This window comes from Oratosquilla oratoria, chromosome 44, assembly GCF_046742065.1.
Source record: "Oratosquilla oratoria isolate Oo_2021 chromosome 44, ASM4674206v1, whole genome shotgun sequence".
Classification (NCBI taxonomy): Eukaryota; Metazoa; Arthropoda; class Malacostraca; order Stomatopoda; family Squillidae; genus Oratosquilla; species Oratosquilla oratoria.
Genome location: NC_134820.1, coordinates 14690414 through 14699547, shown reverse-complemented (window position 1 = coordinate 14699547; position 9134 = coordinate 14690414). Strand labels below are relative to the sequence as shown.

At 38.7% G+C, this 9134-nt stretch overlaps 1 protein-coding gene across 1 annotated transcript in view; it reads right to left on the bottom strand.

Annotated features, from left to right (window-relative positions):
* Window positions 1–7107: 7107 nt before the first annotated feature.
* The window catches only part of LOC143022214 (uncharacterized), a 47034-nt gene continuing 45007 nt past the window's right edge, over window positions 7108–9134 (bottom strand). Inside the window, exon 7 of the mRNA XM_076180324.1 lies at window positions 7108–9134. This exon is cut by the window's right edge and continues 573 nt beyond it. The gene's annotated coding sequence lies outside the window, so the exon portion shown is untranslated.

The window sequence follows — 9134 nt, the reverse complement described above, 5'->3', positions numbered from 1 at the left end:
CGACACCTTTCCCCACCCACGCACACATGCCAAGTCAGACAACACCACACCACCCACTCCCCCCTTTCTCAACACACAAATTCTCACCAAAGGCAAAGTTACAATCCCCCCAGGGGAGAGTATGATTATCTCAACAATCATACCTGGTGCACTTCCAGGCCAAGATATAATTGTGTCTCCTGATACCTGTAGGAGAAAGAATCTCCATATGCCTGCTGTATGGGATACAGTTAGACAGAAGAAAGAGGCAATGATCTTACTAGAAAACATCTCACATACCCCAGTTAAGCTAAACAAACACACTCAAATAGGTTCAGCCAATTTATATGTAAACCCCATTCAGGAAACACTAATACCACCCCAGACCGCATGCCAATGCCTGTCATGGCAGATGTTCTCCAATCACTGGGTCAAGGAAACAAGGTTTTCTCAACCCTAGACCTCAAATCTGACTTCTGGCAAATTGAGCTAGGGAAAGAGTCGAAAGAAGTCACAGCCTTCAGTACTAACAAAGGCCATTTTGAATTTAATCGAATGTCCTTTGGACTTAAGAATGCCCCTAGTACACTGCAAAGACTCATGAATAGCCTTTTCGAAAATAAACTAGGCAAATCCCTTTTCTTCTATCTAGACGATCTAAAAATATTCTCCCCTACTGTAGAAGACTACCTTGACACCCTTGGGTACGTCATACAAACCTTCAAAAAAGCTGGACGTACAATCCAACTTAAAAAGTGTTCATTCCTAAAAAAGAAAATTACCTTTCTTAGCCATGTAGTAAACAAAGACGGAATCCACACAAAATCAGACAAAATCAGAGCCATTGCCGATTTCCCCACCCCAAAGGACGAGGATCAACTCCAATCTTTTGTTGGCATGAGTGGCTTACAAGGTAAGATAGCAAGATGGCATATAACCATTTTAGAATTCAACCCAAAAATTAACTACATAAAAGTTAAGGCAAACGTCGTAGCAGACGCATTTAGCCGAAACTCCCTAATCGCAACAGTCCCTACCACCCATTGCATTTCCACCAGGAACTCCGAGAACAACAAAGAAAAGACACAAATTGGTCACAGGTAATCCTCCACCTAGAAACGGGAGCCACTCTACAACCCCCCCCCCCCCCACCCTCGTACCCATCCGAGAATTACAACTAAAGGATGTAATTCTTAAAAGAGGCACTACTACCCCAACCCAAACAGTAATCCCAAACTCACTGATTCCAAAAATCCTCCTGATGGTACACAATAGCTCCATTACAGGCCACCCAGGCAAAGAAAAAAGCTTTACAAACACCAGACGGGCGTACTACTGACCCAAGATGACCACCGACATCAACCATCACATTGAACACTGCACTACTTGTAAGCCACTTCGTGAACCAGACCGAAACCACTCCAAATCAGTCAAGTACCCATCCCCTCAGAACAATGGGATACTATGGGCATTGATCTTTTAAAACTACCCCCAAACTGCCAAAGTTCCCAATACGTCCTTGCCGCAGTGGGTTACTTTTCAAAGTATACAATACTAGTGCCCCTACTAGGCAAATCGGGGGAAATAGTAGCCCAAGCCTTAGTCGACCACGTCTTCTGTAAGTACAACATTCCTCCTCAAATCCTTTTGGATAACGGATCCGAGTTCAAGAATGAAGTCCTCCAAAACATAGCCAAATTATACCACATCAACAGGTTATACGCCACAGCGTATCACCCATAAGGAAACGGACTAGTAGAGAGAACAAACAGAAAAACCCTCCAAGTCTTCCGCCCCTGAGTGGGAAGTGATCACGATCCCTATACATCAAACCTTTCCCCAACTATATAATCTCTCTTCACATCCTTCAGGATCGTGTTCTCCTGGCAGAAATAATACTCCAATCATACTCATAACAAGAAATATTCAAACAAAAACATATCCAGAAATAAGATACCTAACCACACTCCCCAACTTCCTGGACACTCCCACCTCTCATCCTCGTATGCCTCGTCGCAGCCTTCTCCGGTAATAACCAACCTAGGATGATCCAAGGAGCAATAGTCGCTCCTGCAGGACAGTTAATGGTCAATAGAGACACAATCACAGTAAAAATGGAGTTCGACATTGCGAAACTACACTCAGACCTAGTCAATACGTAAACTTACGAATACAATATCAGATCACTTCCATACCATTTTCAAACACCCCAGTCCCAAGACTAACTCCTCCAAATTAAGAGATAACATGTTCTACTTAATCTCCGACAAACTAAGCACACTACTCCTCCAACTCTTCTCAATTGAACGTAGTGACATGATATCAAATCATAGCTCAGAACGCCACCATGCCTCCTTCAGACATAAAAGAGGACTCACAAATTTCATGGGCTACCTCTCCAAATCCTTATTTAGCATTGCCACTGAATATGACATTACCCATTTTCACCTCACCATAGACAAAATGGCCTCCAAACTAAATAAGATGGGAAAGGTTGTTCTACTTAACTCCCAAAACTCACAGCACTTAGCAGGCTCAATTAACATTCTATTAGGCCGTTTCTCCAAATTTCACGAATATTTCCTTACTCAATCTACCCATATCCACGAACTGGAAATGTCCATATACTACTTAGAACAAATAAACGAATTAAGTAACCACATAGATATGGTCAGATACTACTACCATATACTTATACTCAACCTCGTCTACACAGCCGCCAACAAGGCCACCCCAAAGGCAAACTAAAAACTGCATAAAAGTCCTCCGAACAACTAGACCTATATTACCCCCTCATTGAAACAACGCAAGGCACAAATGCAATCTACGCACACATTCCCCTCGACCCACAAAAGAGATTCATAGGTTGGAATATAATCCCATTCCCATACACCTACAAAAACTCAACTATCATTCTCGGTGTAGAACCCAGAACAGTCATCAAATCCTATGCAAACCAGCTGTTTCTAAATCCATGTTTGTCCCGCCTACCTTTTTAATTTCTACAACACCCCAGAACTAACCTGCATGAATCAAATAGTAACATTGAACTCCAGCACTCTAGACAGCTGCACATACAGAAAAGTCAACCCCAACAAAACCCTTCACGCACACATCAATACAGAATACTTCCTATTCTTCCCACGAACCACCCTCGTTTCAGCAATCTTGGCAGAAACCAATCTGTGGACCTGTCTCAATTCCCGGCTCATGCGAAATATACTTTGAAGACACAAGATTTCACTCCAACCACCACACCATTCTTCATTACAACCTCACCTCAGCCCTCGACCCTATCGCACCCCTTTCAATACCCCTAACACCTCCAAACTTCTTTCCATTTCCTTTAAATCCACAGGATTATGTAGCCTTGCGAAACACCGCCCAATCAACCATAATAGACACATTGCGATTCTCCACCCCATGCTCCAATCAATCGCTATATCCCTCAGTTCTTTCGCCCTCCAGGTCCTGCTCCTCCTCATTTATAGATTAGTATATGTCTGCGCATTGAAACGCACCGGATAGAAGATTTGAACCCCACATATATACAGTAGTATTATATCTTAACCATAAAATTATACTCCATATGTAACCCTATGAAAAATAACTCACCAAGAGATGTTAGAACCCCTCATACCTTTGACCTTATTACCACTCCAACTACCCGACTCTCAAAAACGAGTCATAAACCAAAATGTTATTTTTACAAGTGTTAACTTACAGGGAAGAACCCCTTTACACCTTGATGATACCAAAGTGCAACTCACAGAAAAGAGCCCCTTATTCATCAGTGACAATAGACAAAATACAATCACAGAAAGTAATCTAACTTCATCATATTAGAACTAACTGATACAACATAAAAATCTACCAGAAAAGAGAGAAGTGAAAATAGATGGAACCGAGTGTGTACTGAATTGAAAAAATAATAATAATAATAATAATAATAAGATAAAATATATATATACATATACGTATATATATATATGTATACATATATATATATATACATATATATTATATATATATACATATTAGATTGCACTAATGTCGTAACACATTGGTAAAATTTAAACTTAGAACCCACTGTCGGTGGAAAAAGATAAAAAGTGAGATGATTGTTCCTGTATATTTCGACCACTCTCTGTGGTCCTCTTCAGCAGAATGATTACAAAGGTATAGTACAAGAATTTATATATAGTAAAGAGGTACATGAAGGGGGACATGGGAAGACACAGGTGAATATGCCCTAGGTAGGGTGATCGTTGTTGGAACCAATAATGTTTGAACATATTTTATTAACTGCTAATGATGTAATACAGTCCGGAATCCAATGACCTTTTGAGATGTTGAAATTCGAGACATCTTTGATGAAAGAAGATTCTATTATTTTTCTGTTGAAGCTACAGTTTGATTTAAAAATTATATCTGCGTTGTCCCAGTCTATGCAGTGGTCTTTGTTGGATGAGTGAAGAAACACTGCAGAGTTCTCGTATGCATATTTAACCGAGTTTTTGTGTTCTTAGATCCTGGTGGTGAGGTTTCGTCCGGTTTGACCCCAGTACACTTGATCACAATCCTTGCATGGTAATTTATAAACTCCTGTAGCTTCAAGAGAAAAATAATAGAATCTTCTTTCATCAAAGATGTCTCGAATTTCAACATCTCAAAAGGTCATTGGATTCCGGACTGTATTACATCATTAGCAGTTAATAAAATATGTTCAAACATTATTGGTTCCAACAACGATCACCCTACCTAGGGCATATTCACCTGTGCCTTCCCATGTCCCCCTTCATGTACCTCTTTACTATGTATAAATTCTTGTACTATACCTTTGTAATCATTCTGCTGAAGAGGACCACAGAGAGTGGTCGAAATATACAGGAACAATCATCTCACTTTTTATCTTTTTCCACCGACAGTGGGTTCTAAGTTTAAATATATATATATATATATATATGTATATATATATAATATATATATATACGTATATATATATACATATATATATATATATATATATATACATATATATATATATATATATATATATATAAAAATAACCGGAGTTGGTTACCCCAATCTATTAGCTAACACCCCTTGGTGAGCAATAAGTATGCCATGATACCTGTTCAACCACACCCAACAAACGGCGACAATTTAACCCCCCCCCCGGCCAACACCTACTAAGATTCAAAACAGGTATTGCGTCATACAATACATATGTATATATGTAATTTTAACAGCCCACTCGCCGCTCTCCACTCCAGGTGACAGGAATCACCTCTTGCCAGGAGGGGGTATTATGTAACCATTACCCCACATATTGCAATAACACCTATGGAAAACCACACCGCAACATACCGACACACACGCCCCTAAGCTCTTCCTTCATGTGATAAAACCGAGAAATACCTCTGATTCCTAAGAACACCTTATACTCATACCCGCTATACCGCATAACTTAGATTAATAACCATAATAATTAGATAACCAGAAACAACTACACATCCTTATAATGACAATTGTTATAAGATAAACTAACATCCAAAACCTGTATCACCAGAATAAAATGTAAACTATTTATGACATGCCAACTCCCCAAATACCCCTGTCAGCATTTTTGTCACATGGCCACCATTGGCAGAGAGGAGTTGGCAGTCCTTAGGTGGAAAGCAGACCGGGAAGGTCTGCAGTTGTAATCTAGACTAATAGACTTTTGTGAGGTCTTCAGCTCTCTGATTTATCCACCTAAGGATGGAACAATGTATGAAATGTACAGTATACTGCTTGCCGTTAATTTTTAAAGGTGTTTTATTTGTAAATGCATTCTTAATATGAAGAATTGCACATATATAATGAATCTCCTCCCACTTTGAGAGTTTCTTTATGACAGCATTTGTTGACTAAGAAGCATTGTTATGCCTGAGCATGGGTTGTAGATTTTAATCGGTTCTAAATCCATTTCCCAGTATGGTTTGCAATGTCATCTTGTAAGTCAGAATCGAAATACTCTTTGCCTAACTCCATTTGGATGAAACAGACTCAAAGTCCTCATAGAATTCCTCAATGGAATTAACAGTCAATAGTGTACATTTCGTACATTGTATTTTGAAGTACATATTCATACTCTGAACACACACACGTAATAGTACATTTTCCTTTACGTATATGTTAGCATATTTTAATTTTTTGTTTTTTTCTAGTAATCAAAGAACCGACTTCCTATAAAACTGGCACAGGATATGCTTTACCACTTCTAATATATGTATGCCAAATTTGAATGAGATATTTCACCATTTAGTGGTACTTTCAGGGTGCTCCGTAAAAGCTCCGTTGGTTCCGGGTTTTAGTAAGACCCTTGACTAGTAATGACTACCCGCCCATCTATTACTCTTATGGTCCCGTGCCTTTTGTGCAGAGCGCAGACGTATCAAGGGTAAGGGGTCAGGTTTTAAGCCGATTAATCCGTTTAGTATGTGCAATATGGGACAATAAGTGTTGGACGAGCTTCACACACACACACACACACACACACACACACACACACACACACACACACACACACACACACACACACACACACACACACACACACACACACACACACACACACACACACACACACACACACACACGCACGCACACACACACACACACACACACACACACACACACACACACACACACACACACACACACACACACGCACACACACACACACACACACACACGCACACACACACACACACACACACACACACACACACACACACACACACACACACACACACACACACACACACAAAAAAAAAAAAAAGGCAACAGAATTGATAGCCAGAAGGGAAATTTGGGAGCATGTGCTGAGAGAATTGGCTGCAGAACGTCTTGCATATTAGTCCAGTGAAGGTTGAGGATTTGCTTGATATGATTACACAAAAAAAAAAAAAAAGATAGTGTTATGAGAATTCCGTGCAAAGCCCAACTGGAAATGGCACTACGGTCCAAGTGTTGATAGCTTGCATTCACTTGGGTTGTTCACAGTGCCACATAACACAATCTCTGGAGTTTTGCTCACTGTATTGACAGCAGTTTATAATGCTTTGGATCCATATATCAAGGTAAATTTATTTACTTTTTATTTACTTTTTTGTGAGTACAAGTGCATAATACATCCATATTTTATAATTAGCCAATAATAAATCCACGAAAACCCACCAAGGTGAATCTCTGCCAAGAAAGAATGTGGGAATACTAATAATAATAAAGCAATTACATATAGTGGAAAAATGAGTGCAATGTATATATCTACCTTATCAACAAAAAACTGAACACTTGAAAAAGAAAAGAAACAAAGTCAACCTCTCCCAAAAAAGAATACTAATAATAACAAAGCAATTACATATAGTGGAAAAAGGAGTGCAATGTGTATATTTACCTTATCAACAAAAAACTGAACACTTGAAAAAGAAAGAAACAAAGTCATCCTCTCCCAAAAAAGAATACTAATAATTCACTGGTCAACAGCAATTTTTCATCAGGGACTTTATGTGGTGTTTAATATGTAGTTTTGTCCGCTGATTTCGAAAATGTAATCGGTTTCCTTCTATCAGGCACAATTTTTCTGATGAGATAAGAGAGGCATATAACGCCGATCAGGATCATCGCTACATGTAATCGTCTTATACAGGCAAGTTCTGATTGGCATTTCATAACCAATTGTGTACATTATGTAATTTCATGTTCATCGTTATGATTTTAGATAGCTGGCCCCTGCGAAAATCATATGAACCGGGGGTTTCTAGCGTCCAGAGTAAGCCACTTGTAAACCCAGAAAATGTTCTCCTTCCCCCTCTTCACATAAAGCTTGGCCTCATGAAACAATTCGTGAAGACACTTGCCAGGAAAAACTCTGAAAGTTTTGAATACGTGAAGGCTAAGTTTACAAAAATCACTGAGGTAAAACTGAAGGAAGGCGTATTTGTAGGTCCGCAGATAAAGGAACTCCTGAAGGACAACAACTTCCTCACAACACTGGATGAGACTGAGCTTAAAGCCTGGGAATCTTTCAAATGGCTCTGTGAAAACTTCCTAGGCAACAAGAAATCTCCAGAGTTTAGAAATGGCGTGAAATGTCTTCTAGACTCCTATGCTGCAATGGGCTGTCGGATGTCACTGAAAGTACATTTTCTTGATTCACACCTGGACTTTTTTCCAGAAAACCTTGGGGCAGTATCTGATGAGCAAGGGGAACGCTTCCATCAAGATATTGCATCAATGGAACAACGGTATCAAGGATTTTGGAATGCAGGAATGTTAGCTGACTACTGCTGGATGTTATACAGGGATGACCCTCAGAAAAAACACCAAAGAAATTCCAAATCTCAAAAATTTTAAGTGGTAATCCTTTAGAGTACATTCTAACTTTGTTTTGTGCAAAACAGTTTTGATTTTGTACAATAAAATGCCATGGAAGTGTCATATCTTGTATTCAATATACCTTATAGATATGCTTTACATTCCCTGTACTTTAAAATAACAGGTATCTGTAACATTTAAATGTGACCTGATAGGGAAAAACGGACTTCAGATTCTTAATCAGCATAAAAAATTAACACAAAAAAGTTAGTTTGCAACTCTGATGATTAAAAAAAGTTTCATTTTGTTGACTAGTGTAATAATATTCAAAGTAATTGTATACAGTGGAAAAGTGAATGTAATGTATATATCTACCTTACCAACAAAAAACCGAACACTTAGAAAGAAGAAAACTACAGTATATCTTATCAATACAGTTAATAAATTCACAAAAACACACCTAAAAGGTGAACCTCTCCCAAAAAAGAATGTGCAAATACTTATGATAATAAAGTAATTATATATATGTTGTGGAAAAATTAATGCATGGTGTATATTTACCCTATATAAAAAACTCAATACTTGAAAAAGAAAAAATACAGTATATCTTATCAATACAGTTAATTTCAATGCTCAGCAGTAGGCCTTGTTGTTTCGTTAATGCAGCTATTTATATGGACTATTGATCTTACATCTGGAGAAACGCAGCTTGCACAGGATCCGCTGCAGGACAGTCGGTGTTCATTTCACTGTTCATGTTATTGATGGAAGATAGAGTCTTGGGCACTGGA